This window comes from Girardinichthys multiradiatus, chromosome 22 (genome assembly GCF_021462225.1).
Source record: "Girardinichthys multiradiatus isolate DD_20200921_A chromosome 22, DD_fGirMul_XY1, whole genome shotgun sequence".
NCBI lineage: Eukaryota > Metazoa > Chordata > Actinopteri > Cyprinodontiformes > Goodeidae > Girardinichthys > Girardinichthys multiradiatus.
In genome coordinates, this window is record NC_061814.1 from 39658767 (window position 1) to 39673345 (window position 14579).

Genomic DNA, 14579 nt, shown 5'->3' on the forward strand with positions numbered 1-14579 from the left:
TGAAAACACCACCTTTAAGATTAGAATATTACATCAGACCAAAAAACATTTGTTTACAGAAATTTGGGCTTAATGAAAAGTTTATTGAAAACTTGCTTAAAAGTTGTTCTTATTTTTAAATGATTCTTTTAATTTGACAAATGAGCCTCATCAGATTGCATTCCAATTTATTGAATATGACTGTATATTTAGTTCATTTACTGATTGTGCTATTCTCCACACAATAAGTCTGTTTTATTCACAGTGTTTAACTGAACTACACTAATGCATCTGTCAAAACATTATTCTGAGGACACCGTCTGTCACAGCGTTTAAACTCATCTGCATCTGCAGATGAGTGTGCTGCATCTGTGGTTCATTTTCTCACAACGATAAAAGAAAAAAGTCACTTAAAGCAAATACTAAAAATGGTGCATTGAAAGGAAGTTAAACTACTGATATATAATTAGACTGCAGCTGTAGTCACACGCTCGTTCATTTGGATCCGACAAAGAAAAAAAAACAAAAAACGCTGCAGCTGAAGCAAATTATCCAGGCTATACATGCAAGAGGAGTGTTTGGAAAGAGTGATTATGTTTTTTAATGCGATCTGCAGACATCAGCGGATGATTGGTCCTGACAGAGGATGCATCCGTTCTGTGATTACCTTCAGGGATTATCAGACAGTAGCACAACAGACCCTAACTCATCATCTGTTTATTCTGAGTATTAGCATAATTTTTTACAAGTAAGCACATTCAAAATGGCTGATAGTACAGTAATTATATGTTCATGACAAAACAGGCCTAATCGATGTGAGGAACATATTTTTATCTTGAGTTTCCAGGCTAGTTGCTATTTGTGTTGTTAAACTCCAAGACTGCAGTTGCAATAAAGGTGCTGGGTGATCAAACTGCATTATTGACTTTTGTGTAAACAGTTAAATGCAGTGCTGGCCTGATATAATGTAAATTAATGTATAATTAAGGCAGTTTTTTTTTTATCTTGATCAAAATTCTTGATCAAGCGTAAAGGGAGTAAAATAGGGCAACATTAAGAGTGTGTCAGTCTAGGCTCCTTTTATTGATAATATCTATAAATGACTGCTTATTAGTAAATGAGAAACAGCTTCCTGTAAATTAGATGGCTAATAAAAGAGTAAATGAGGTCATGATTTTTTTCATTTTATCCGTTAAGCACTTTTTCTTATCTTGACATGTTTATTGAGATGGTCCAGGATGTTTTGGATTCAATGCCAATATCTGAATTTCAATATCTGCCAATACAGAAACCTGCCTATTCACATCACTTTTCCTCAGACAATTAGTGCTATTTTGTCCAGCGGTTGTATCAGTAAATATGAGTAGATCCACACAGGGTCTGTCAGCTATATAGCTACACTTTTGTGACATACCTGTAATTGAATTTATAATTACAAGACTAAGCATTATACATTAAGCCCCAGAATGGCTGTTTTATGCATATACTCACATCACTGTCAAGTGCACAGCTGCCAGATCTGAATAAATAGGACCTTGTCTGTCATGATGTAGTGTTGTTTGGTTTTTGGTTTTGAGTTTTTTTCCTTATGTTTTTCAATGTTCAAGTTTTGAATCATGTTTCTGTTTATTTTCCTGGTCATGCTTTTGTTTTGTCGTCTTGTTCATGTTTTGTCAAGTTTGGTTTCGGATCTGGTTATGCTTTTGCTTCATGTTTTTCTAGTTTGTGTTCAAGTGTCTCTGTTTTGCTCCACTCACATTTTGTTCTGTTAATTAAGTTTATTCAGTTCACCTGCTTCAAGTTAATCTGTCTCCTTACTCCACCTGGTTTTCACGCCATATATTCACACCTGTTCTGTTAGTCTTCGCGGAAACATCTTTCACTCTCATGCTCATGTCAAGTTTGATGCTCAAGTCTTATTTTTTGATCATGCCATGCCTGTCTTGCCTGCCCGTTTGTTTTGTTCCTGCCTCCTGTAGTGAGTGAGTTTTCGTTATTAAATCTTTTTCACTTGCCATCACGCTGCCTGCTCGTCTGCATTCTGGGTCCAATTCCAAGTATACCGTGACAGTACCGTGACACTTGTCATCTTAGAACAAGAACAACAGGAATCTATTATTATTTTTATTTATCACCACCATATTGGGCTGAGGGTTCAATGCTGCCCATTCTGTGAGTGGTCAAGTGGTCAAATAACCTTCAGATAAAATTGGGTCAACTGCCTGGGCTATTATCCCCTTCAAGTGTAAATCAGAGTGAATCTAGTTGAGTGCAGAATATGAACGTTTCTGGCTGTGTGAGGTATGTGAAACATTTCTAAGTTGCTCTACTCATCCTGGTTGCTGGATATTAAATTATGTACAACACAGTATTCATTACATCAGCTTGAGATGATGTAATGCTATATCTTACAGCCTTATATCTTCAAACCAAAAACCATGGCAGTTTATATTCTTGGAAATATATATTTTTTAATAATTCTTTCACTGAAGTAATCAGTAGCATTAAATTGACTGTTTTAATTGTTAAAAGGTAATTTATTGCAAAGTTTAGAGTTATGGTATGTTGTTTAAAAGGGATTTCAACTGAAGGGTTGACCCTCAATGTCTGTAAGGCTTCGGTATCATGCTTCTCATACAGTCATACGGTGTTAACATTATTGGCCATGCTGTTGCTCCAGGACATTTTAAGGGCTGGTTGTATTTGGTTTTCTTTGTCTCAGTGCAATTACACGTTTTTTATGCCACTCCTGTATCCAATCAATGCTGACGAGATAACTCTGAGCAGATTTTGCTGCTATAGGCTTAGGCTGCTGGAGGACATAATGACCACTTTCACCCTCTTCGCTACATTCTCACACTACTCTCCAATTTTGCAATATTTGCTGTTATTTCAGTTTTAATTTTTTGTTCTATCTCTTTTCTCTTCCTGGAAGCTACATCCGGCCTGATTGTGTTTAATTGTGACACCTTCCTGGAGAGGGGCTTTGTCCAAGCTTCTGCTGGCAACAACTTAATGCTCACCTTCTACATATGATCCACTTGGCCCTGTCTTTCAGTATTTAACCCTTTCTCTCTCCTAGATATAGCAATTGACTGAGCTTTTACTGTAACTAATTATATGTGCTCTCTTTTAGACTCTATCCTTGAAAACTGGCTCCAAGTTTATCTGTTCTTTCTTTCTAGATGAAATGACTAAAGGAGCTACATCCACTAACATTTACTTTTCCTTCCCATAGAAAGTACTCCTGGATCAGTGCTTCTGTATTCTTTGTGTGTCTCTGCTCTGTTCTCTCAAACCCCCAGTCGGTCGTGGCAGATGGCCGCTCACACTGAGCCTGGTTCTGCTGGAGGTTTCTTCCTGTTAAAAGGGAGTTTTTCCTCTCCACTGTCGCTACTTTCATGCTCAGTATGAGGGATTGCTGCAAAGTCAACGCCAGTGACTGTCCACTGTCTCTACATGCTCATCCAGGAGGAGTGAATGCTACAAATCTCTGACTCGATGCAATCTGCTGGGTTTCCTTAGATAGAAAAACTTTTTATCCAATTTGAATACATAATGGTTAGGATTAATTGGAATGTATGTACCTGACTTTTGTGAAGTGCCTTGAGACGACATGTGTTGTTAATTGGCGCTATTTAAATAAACTGAATTGAATTGAATTTTGGGCGGAAGCCTGTAACATTGGCCAGGACACAGTTTAGTAAAATTACAGGACTGCTTGAAGAGCCTTGTGATTACATGGCACGTATACATTGTCAACTGCTTACAGAGCTCCAAGCAGTGCCTGCAGTGCCACCCATATGTGCACATGATCAAGGTTGCAATTGAGTGCTTGCTCTCCCTCCAAAAAACATTTTTAGGAGTTGTTGCGAAATTTTAGGCATGCACTGCCGACATTCCACCTGTTCTTCATCTACCTGTCTTTCCTGTCTTGAACTTTGGCACGGTTGCTATGCAGCATCCGATGTCTGGGGCCTCAAAGTTATCTCTAATCTCAGTTTCTCTTTCCTTCAAACAGTGCCTGCTTTAATATCGACTTGAACGCCACCTCAGCTGTCACACTACATCACCTCAGTGGCTGTTTTTAGCAGTAGAGCAACATATCCTTGTTTTCACTTCTCCTATACCTTTCCAGACATCAGATAATCTACATTTGGACAGCATGTTTCAGGTGTCTGCTCAGTGAGTCAGAGTGATGGTAAAACATCAAACATTAATTAAGAAAGAAACTTAGCTCAGGATGTGACCTAGATCTGAGTTTACATTGAGCTGTCAGCTTTAAGAAGACATACATAGAGGATTTTCTCACTAGCATGTCACTGTGAAATTAAGTGGGAGTGAGAAAAAAAAAGAACTGTAATGATTAGTTTCTACTTCCTGTGGGTCCAATTTGAGGGCTCCTGGGCCTATTTTCCTCTTTCTGAAATGCTTCTGGTGAACTGATTATTTATATATGAAAACAGGAAAAAACATTGATATAATGAACATGGTATAGATGACATGAACTTGGTAATTTAGCATTGTTAGCATATGGAAAAATTAGTGAAAGCATTCCTCTGTCAGTGTTATCTTTGCAGAATGTGCTACAGTGCATGGACGCAAGAAGGTTTTACTTCAAACCGATAGTATGAGTATCCTAGATTATATCAGGTACATTTCAAACACTGCCTTCCTTTTAATAAGAGGCTAAACATTCCCTGCTGTGTGTCAGTGGTATCATAGAAAAGGGTAAGAGACTTTTTTTCCTACATTGACTTTTGTAAAGTAATCAAAAGGACAGGGAGCAGCTTTGTTCAAGGACACTTCAAGGGCTTTTTCCTACTTTTCTGATGATGACAAGTTGTAGAATAGCTAGGATGGTTGTTCAAAAAACTGTCTTCTTGAAGACAGACAGTCTTTTGGCATGTCAAACAAACAGTCTGAGAACTGACACTTGTGACAGAAAAATCAAATGTCAACTCATGGTTTCTGTTTTTGAAGCTTTCACCCTTGGTTTGTTTCACGGCCCAGCCATTGCCCTGAATAGTTTTTAGTCTAGTGCCATTAAACCTATAAACCAACAATAATATACTTCCAACCAGGTATACCTAAGTAGCACTTATGTAGCACTTCATGTGCAGTATTGTTGAACTTTTTAGAATTTCATTTCATTGCATGTTTAATGATTTCTTAATGAGCTACAGAGAAATGTATAGATTTTTGCACATGTACAATGCCAATAGGCTATGAAATTAGCTCATTTTAAGTTGTTTTCATTTCATGACATTAGGGGTGGGCTGCACGGTGGCGCAGTTGGTAGCACTGTTGCCTTGCAGCAAGAAGGTCCTGGGTTTGATTCCCGGCCTGGGGTCTTTCTGCATGGAGTTTGCATGTTCTCCCTGTGCATGCGTGGGTTCTCACCGGGTACTCCAGCTTCTGTCCAAAGACATGCCTGTTAGGTTAATTGGTTAATCTAAATTGCCCTTAGGTGTATGAATGAGTGTGCGTAGTTGTTTGTGTGTTGCCCTGCAATGGACTGGTGACCTGTCCAGGGTCTACCCTGCCTCTCGCTCATAGACTGCTGGAGATAGGCACCAGCTCCCCCACAATCAGTAGAAACTGACTGACATCAGGGGCCAACCAGAGGATGTGTTCAGGCCTTCCACCCTTTTTGGCCTTTTGGTAAAGACAGCATCAGGGGCCAAATAGAGGCTGTTTATGGCCCTCCACCCTTATTGGCCCTCATATAAAGATGAGTAAAAGCCTTAAAAAATGTTTTTCTAATTGAGGTAACAATCTTTCACTGAGAAATTTAAAAAAATCCAACATTTAATTTGATTACATTTATTCTTTTGGGACAATGGCGTTCAACTTATTTTGACATAACAAATATTGCAAAATAAATTTAATTAAATATTTTTTACATACACCTAAATGTCCATTTCTCTTTTCATGCTTTTCAGTATGGGGTGTGTTGATCATCTTAAGTCAGAAAATATTTGACTAGTTACTTGCCTAAACATGCCCATATCTCTGACAGAGCAATAATTTAAAAAGTTTAAAACAACTGAAACAAAAAACTGGATTTGGAACTGGAATGAACCAGGCTGGACCAGGACTCAAGTTTATCTTGCCACAACACATGGTGAGCAGGGTGATAAGGAAGGGAAACAGCAGGATACAATCTTGGAATAATTCTCAATAACTCAGATTAGATCAGGGGTCTCCAAAGTGTGGTGCACGGAGGATTTTGTGCAGCATGCGACCGCAATTCAAAAATGATACAAATTCGGTCCAAAATGTTGATACGGAAAGGCACTACTTTCTTTGACACATAAAAATCTTCTCTAAAATAGAAAATGCTAGATACAATACAAAGTATTTTTCCTTTATTAACTTCTTTCTTTTTGAAAAAAACAAAAAACAAAACAAAACCTTGAACCACCACCTTAACGTGGTGGAGGGGTTTGAGTGCTCGAATGATCCTAGAGGCTATGCTGTCTGCGGTTTAAATGCCCCTAGTAGGGTCTCCCATGGCAAACAGGCTCTAGGTGATGTGTCAGACAAAAAACGGTTCAAGACACCCTCATGAGGACAATTACATCGCGGCACATGACGTCACCCGGTACAGCAGAGCCCAGGTCCTACCCTGCAGCCAGGCCTGGGGTCAGGACTCGTCAGAGAGTAACTGGTAGCTGGGTTGCTCCTCGTGGGACCCGGCTGGGCCAAGCCCGAATGAGAGACGCGAGGCCATCCCCCAGTGGACCAACCACCTGCAGGGGGAACCGTGAGGGACCAGTGCAAAGGGGATTGGGTGGCAAACGAAGGTGGATACCTCGGTGGCCCGATCCCCGGATGTTTAGGCTGGCTCTAGGGACGTTGAATGTCACCTTGCTGGGGGCGAAGGAGCCTGAGCTTGAGCGGTAGGGTCGAGAGATTTCAGCAAGAAATAGTTGGGCTCACCTCCACACACAGTGGGGGGTCTGGAACCCATCTCCTCTAGTGGGGCTGGACTCTCAGCTGTCTGGTAATGGGGTTTACCCCAGTGGATGAGAGGGTCGCATCCCTGCGCCTTCGGGTTGGGGACAGGTCTCTGACTGTCGTTTCGGCCTACGGGCCAAGCGGTCGTGCAAACTACCCGGCCTTCTTGGCGTCCCTGTCGGGGGTGCTGGATAGTGCCCCTCCCAGGGACTCCATTATTCTGCTAGGGGACTTCAACGCCCACGTGGGAAAGGACACGTGGACAGTGACACCTGGAGAGGCGTGATCGGGAGGAATGGCCTCCCCGATCTGAATCCGAGTGATGTTTCGTTATTGGACTTCTGTGTTAGTCACGGATTGTCCATAATGAACACCATGTTCAAGCATAAGTGTGTCCATCAGTGCACTTGGCACTAGGATACCCTGGCAGGAGGTCGATGATCAACTTTGTTGTCGTGTTGTCAGAACTTCGGCCTCATGTTTTGGACACTCGGGTAAAGAGAGGGGCTGAGCTGTCCACTGATCACCACCTGGTGGTGAGTTGGATCTGCTAGAAGAGGAGAAAGCTGGACAGACTTGGCAGGCCCAAGCGCATAGTCAGGGTCTGCTGGGAACGTCTGTCAGAGTCCGAGTGGACCATGTTCTCCGCATCTATTGTATATGCTGCTGCCCGTAGCTGCGGCCGTAAGGTCTGCGGTGCCTGTCACGGCAGCAATCCCCGAACCCGGTGGTGGATATTGAAAGTATGGGACGCTGTCAAGCTAAAGAAGGAGTCCTATTGGCTGTGGTTGACTTGCGGGACTCCTGAGGCAGCAGACAGATACTGTGAGGCCAAGAGTGCCGTGGCCCGGGCTGTGGCAGCGGCAAAAAATCGGGCCTGGGAGGAGTTCGGTGAGGCCATGGGGAAGGACTACCAATTGGCCTCGAAGCAATTCTTGCAAACCATCCGGCACCTCGGGGGGGGAAGCAGTGCTTCGCCAACACTGTTTACAGTGGGGGTGGGAGGCTGCTGACCTCGACTGGGGGCATTATCGGGCGGTGGAATGAGTACTTCAAGGATCTCTTCAATCCTGCCATCATGCATTCCCTGGTGGAAGCAGAGGCTGGGGACTCGGGGTTAGACTCTTTCATCACCAGGCTGAAGTCACCGAGGTGGTTAAAAAGCTCCACGGTGGCAGGGCTTCGAGGGTGGAAGAGATCCGTATCGAGTACCTCAAGTTTCTGGATGTAGTGGGGCTGTCATGGTTGACACGCCTCTTCAACATTGCGTAGCGGTTGGGGACAGTGCCTCTGGACTGGCAGACCTGGGTGGTGACCGGAGGGTGTGTTCCAACTACAGGTGGGTCACACTCCTCTGCCTCACTGGTAAGGCCTATTCCAGGGTATTGGAGAGGAGAGTCCGGCCAATAGTCGAACCTCGGCTTCAGGAGGAGCAGTGTGGTTTTCCTCCCGGCCATGGAACACTTGACCAGCTCTATACCCTCTACAGGGTAGTCGAAGGTTCATGGGAGTTTGCCCATTATGGAGTATGTAATAGGGGGCCCTTTATTCATCCGGTCTCTGTACAAGCGGAGCAGGAGTTTGGTCCGCATTGCCGGCACTAAGTCGGACCTGTTCCTGCTGCATGTTGGACTCCGGCAGGGCTGCCCTTTGTCACCGGTCCTGTTCATAACTTTTATATACAGGATTTCTAGACGCAGCCAAGGGCCAGAGGGGGTCTGGTTTGGGGACCAGTGGATTTCGTCTCTTCTTTTTGCAGATGACGTGGTCCTGCTGGCCCCCTTTAGCCAAGACCTACAGCATGCGCTGGGGCGGTTCGCAGCCGAGTGTGAAGCGGCTGGGATGAAGATCAGCTCCTCCAAGTCAGAGGCCATGGTACTTGACCGGAAAAGGGTGGCTTGTCTTCTTCAGGTTGGAGGGGAGTTCCTGCCTCAAGTGGAGGAATTCAAGTATCTGGGGGTCTTGTTCACGAGTGAGGGAAGAATGGAGCGGGAGATCGACAGACAGATCGGTGCGGCTGCCGCCGGAACTTGGGGTGCTGTGCTGGTCCGTTGTTTTGAAGAGAGAGCTGAGCTTAAAAGCGAAGCATTCGATTTACCGGTCGGTCTACGTTCCTACCCTCACCTATGGCCATGAACTTTGGGTCATGACCGAAAGAACGAGATCCCGGATACAAGCGGCTGAAATGAGCTTCCTCCGTAGGGTGGCTGTGCACTCCCTTAGAGATAGGGTGAAGAGCTCGGCCATCCGGGAGGGGCTCGGAGTAGAGCCGCTACTTCTCCATATCGAGAGGAGCCAGATGAGGTGGCTTGGGCATCAATACCGGATGCCTCATGGACGCCTTCCTCGGGAGGTGTTCCAGGCACGTCCCACCGGGAGGAGGCCCAGGGGATGGCCCAGGACACGTTGGAGCGACTATGTCTCTCGGCTGGCCTGGGAACGCCTTGGGCTCCCCCCGGAGGAGCTGGAGGAGGTGTCTGGGGAGAGGGACGTCTGGGTGTCTCTGCTGAGTCTGCTGCCCCCACGACTTGGTCCCGGATAAAGCGGAAGACGACGAGTACGAGTAACTCTGTTTCTCTGCCTCTTGGTAGTAAATAGGACCATACACATTCAGTGACTTTAATTGGACTTGTGGCCATCCATTCATCAAAATTGGCTAAATGCTAAATTGTGCACATACTGTGCTTTAGAAGAAGACTAATCCTGAGCTTTTTGGCACCACGTTGGTGAGTCTGGAATAAAGTATACAGGGGTTGGACAATGAAACTGAAACACCTGTCATTTTAGGCTAAATTGGACCAGCATGGTAGCCAGTCTTCATTGATTGCACATTGCACCAGTAAAAGCAGAGTGTGAAGGTCCAATTAGCAGGGTAAGAGCACAGTTTTGCTCAAAATATTGAAATGCACACAACATTATGTGTGACATACCAGAGTTCAAAAGAGTACAAATTGTTGGTGCACGTCTTGCTGGTGCATCTGTGACCAAGACAGCAAGTCTTTGTGATGTATCAAGAGCCACTGTATCCAGGGTAATGTCAGCATACCACCAAGAAAGACAAACCACATCCAACAGGAATAACTGTGGACGCAAGAGGATGCTGTCTGAAAGGGATGTTCGGGTGCTAATCCGGATTGTATCCAAAAAACAGAAAACCACGGCTGCCCAAATCACGGCAGAATTAAATGTGCACCTTGTAGTGGAATTTTCTTTTCAAAGTGGGAGAGAAGTTGACTCACAACAAGAGAAAATCCGGACTTTGTCTTTATTAAATTTATTGAAAGGCAGTTAGCGTTTGAATGACTGTCACTGAGCAAGTCAGTTAAGCAGAGCCCCAAACACCAGTCCCACACATGTATTTATACCAAACATGACAGTGTTATCCTAACTTCAAAGAGCCTGTGTTTTATGGCCCTAGACCCTTCTGGGGTCAGAGGTAACAAAGTTATCTACGAGCAGACCATCTGCTCTTCCTGAGACATCACCCTAAAGGATGGGTTTTAACCATTAAACTTCTGTAAATGGCTTTACAGCTTCCAACACAGATGTTCTGAGGTGAGAGGTAACCTAAAAGTCATACACTTTGGAACACTTAACAATAAGAATTTCCATCACAACCTCAACTCTCCTGTTTCCACCAGAACTGTCCGTCGGGAGCTCCACAGGGTCAATATACACGGCCGGGCTGCTATAGCCAAACCTTTGGTCACTCGTGCCAATGCCAAACGTCGGTTTCAATGGTGCAAGGAGCGCAAATCTTGGGCTTTGGACAATGTGAAACATGTATTGTTCTCTGATGAGTCTACCTTTATTGTTTTCCCCACATCCGGGAGAGTTACGGTGTGGAGAAGCCCCAAAGAAGCGTACCACCCAGACTGTTGCATGCCCAGAGTGAAGCATGGGGGTGGATCAGTGATGGTTTGGGCTGCCATATCATGGTATTACCGTGGCTCAATACTTGTGCTAGATGGGCGCGTCACTACCAAGGACCACCGATGTGATGCCGTGTATCAGGATGACAATGCACTAATACACAGCAAGACTGGTGAAAGATTGGTTTGATGAACATGAAAGTGAAGTTGAACATCTCCAATGTCCTGCACATTCACCAGATCTAAATATTATTGAGCTACTTTTGGGTGTTTTGGAGGAGCAAGTCAGGAAACGTTTTCCTCCACCAGTATCACGTTGTGACCTGGCCACTATCCTGCAAGAAGAATGGCTTAAAATCCCTCTGACCACTGTGCAGGACTTGTATATGTCATTCCCAAGACGAATGGACGCTGTATTGGCCGCAAAAGGAGGCCCTACACCATACTAATAAATTATTGTGGTCTAAAACCAGGTGTTTCAGTTTCATTGTCCAACCCCTGTAGATATGTGCATTGGCACCTGATGTCCTCTGTTATGGTGGAGGATCTGTGATACTAACCTTGTTAGAGTTCATGGCATCCTGAACTGAAATTAGGAGGATTTAAAACCTGGTGGAATCTGCTAGAAATCTGAAAATGGGTCATCATCAAGTCTTTCAGCAGGGCAATAATCCAAAACATATGATTAAATATAAACAGAACAAGTTTACCAGAAACCGCTGGGTTAGCTGAAGTGAAGAAAGCACAAAAGAGGACCCAGGACTGTCCCTAAGAGACATGATGGTGTGGTGATAGATGATGTTGCCAGGGTAAATTGTAGGAGGTCAAGGAAGACTAATTCTAAATATACACTTAAGATTGGCATAGATGGAAGGCATACATTCTCTCATAGGTCGTTTGCTTTCAGCCTGCTTATGACTCCAAGAAACAAGCAGCCTGAAGGCAGGATCTAGGCTATCACCAAGTTGGTATATGGTAGGAAGACCATGTTTAAGGAGGGCAGAGGATAATATATTGCTCAACTGTATATGCAAATAAATATTGATTAATAAACAAGAAATAAATATTTCTTAAAATTATATAAACATATTTTCCTAGTGTTGGAAAATATGTGGGAAACGGCTCAGCAAAACCTTTTGTGTTGTTTATTTAATTTTAAATTTCATTCTGTTGTCACTGATTTGCTTCATATTTTTCAGGTTTATTTTGCCAAATTTGGTATAGTACACATATTTTAAAGTTAGGTTACTCAACAGTGAACATTGATATCACAGAGTCTTTTGTAAGTATCAGTTTGTTTTTTGTGGGATTATTTTTGTTTCCTCATATGTATGCGGGCCGAAAGGTTCTGACGTTTCACCAGAATTACTTTACATTTCTGGCTGTAGCCTCTTTCTTATGGGGATTTATTTTTTATGGCTCAATAGCATTGACAAAAGACATAGAAGCGTAAATTTAAGGTGACATCATGGAGACTTATTGACTTTCTATTGTTTCACTGCTTGGAGAAAGTGTCTTCTGAAAACTGGAGCTAGGTTTGGGAGTTGGTCTCGAGTCTATCTTTAAGCTGTAACGGAATAACTAAGTCATCTACCATCCCACAGCAGTACCCCACCTCCACTTTGTGGCTGTTTAACTCTGTAGCTGTTATTTGTTCAGGCATGCGTCCAGTCATCTGGTCCATCAAGAGTCAATCTCATCTCATTAGAATGTTAGTCTCTTTAGAGTCCAGTAAACATCTTTTTTGGCCCATTTTTCCTGAGGAAGAGAAGTTTCCTAATAATGATGAATACTTGGATTTAGGGTGTCTTTAGTGGATCACCTAATATGCTTAGGTCCAATAAGCATTCACTTTTATAGAGCTTGGATATGGTCAAAATTCTCAGTTGCCTATACAACGGTGTCTATTCACAGATCCAGAGCAGATTATATATTGTATTTTCTAATATTTAAAGCAAGGGAAACTCTTTACTGATCTCTATTTCAACTACTTTAACTCTTGTTTCTGTGTGTGTACACCTACAACAGTACAGGAGGGCTTGTGTCAAGGAACTGGATAAACCAGGCTGTTAACACCAGATAAACACACAACCAGTGTGCTTTTCTAGAAGACACCGGTGCCCAATGAGCCCCACGAGTCATTTGTCTCAGATGCTGGTCTGTTGTTTTTGTTATGTTTCCAGTTTGTTGCTCAGCTGTCTGATTTGAGTAGGGATCATTGTGTCTGAATCACAACAGGTTTTTTTTTTCATGCAGCTAACTGTCAAGCTATAACTTTCAGATTACTTTCTGCTCCATCAGTGTCTTGATAACATAAATTGTTTTTCTTTTCGGCTGTGGGGACCATGCTGCACTGCAAAATGATGCTGAGGGACAAAAATCACACCAGTCAGTCAACATCACAGAATAGAAATCAGCTAAAAAAATATAAAAATATCACAGTACTTGATATTCTAAGTCAAATAACTATACAAACGTATTTTGTTTATCCGGAAATTTACTGTAAATCTTCCACTTGCATCTCTTCAAAACCCGTTTATACTAAACACGTTTTGCACACTAAACATGCTAATAATTCAAAAAGACCTACAGTTCTGGTCAGAAGTTGTCATACATTCATTTCAGGCATAAATGTCATTTTATTTTTTAGACTTACTTATTTCTTTAAACTATTCTTATTAATGGTGGGATGATTATGTCTAAATTATGCATACAGGCTAAAATATGTGAAACACCACCCAGTAAACTCTTAGCACTCTTAGCAAGTTGTTTTTTAATCACACGCCGTTAACCATTAGCACGTTTCAGACACAATACTGGTCGGATATGTTACCACGTTTATTGGCAGAAATTATAGGGTTCGTTTAAATTAACGGGTTTCCTGACATGACCTAGCTTTTAAGCATAATCGACATAATCTGGGCTTTGGGGTGGCCATTCTATATCCTTAACCATACCATCTTTATTGATTTCTAAAGCAGTTTTGATGTGTGTTTGGGATCATTGCAGCCACATGTGTCCAGGTTTATCCAGCTAGCTCTAGATCTAAGGTGAAGTTGAAGACTTTGGGGATGCCTCTCCTTTTTCTTTAAATATTCTATCCACTCTGTACAATGCAACAGTACCACTGGTAGCAAAACAGCCCCATGCATCATAGTGTCACCACTGTGCTTGACAATTAGTGCAGTGTTCTTAGGTTTGAAAGTTGCACCTCGGCTCCTTCAACCATACTTCTTGTCACTGTGGCCAAAAAGCTGTTTGTCTTTGTAATTATAAGTTGACACTTGGACATATTTGGATGTTCCAATAAAAAAAAAGTATCACAAACGTACATGAAAGCCTGTTTTAAAGATCACTAAAGTCGTTTGCTGTATAATCATATCATTCAAACCATTCTTTTCCCCACTCACCTTCCTTTTTTTAATTGAGGTCATCATCCGGCTCGTCACGTTGTAAAACAGTCTTTAGGCAATTAATCTGTCAGAATCTGATCATTTGAAATCTTCTCCTGTCCTCTTGTAATCATATTAAAAAAGCATCTCCTCCTGTCTGTTCTTGGGTCTAATGAAGCTCTGAAGTGTGCAGACTCCAAAGCAGTGATTGACTTCTCACCCGCTCTTTGCTCTCTATAAACAGCTCACGGATACTTCCAATTAGCGTCTGGTCCGCTGCATGCTAGCTTCAGTCCCCAGGCCTATCATGTTGGAGAGGAGCTATTTGATTGGTTGTCTCAGGTTGGCAGTTCATCATGAACAGACCGACGGG

General features: G+C 42.9%; 1 protein-coding gene across 1 annotated transcript in view; it reads left to right on the forward strand.

Annotated features, from left to right (window-relative positions):
• The window catches only part of LOC124858850 (adhesion G protein-coupled receptor A3), a 317892-nt gene that overhangs the window by 272311 nt on the left and 31002 nt on the right, over window positions 1–14579 (forward strand). The window lies entirely within an intron of this gene.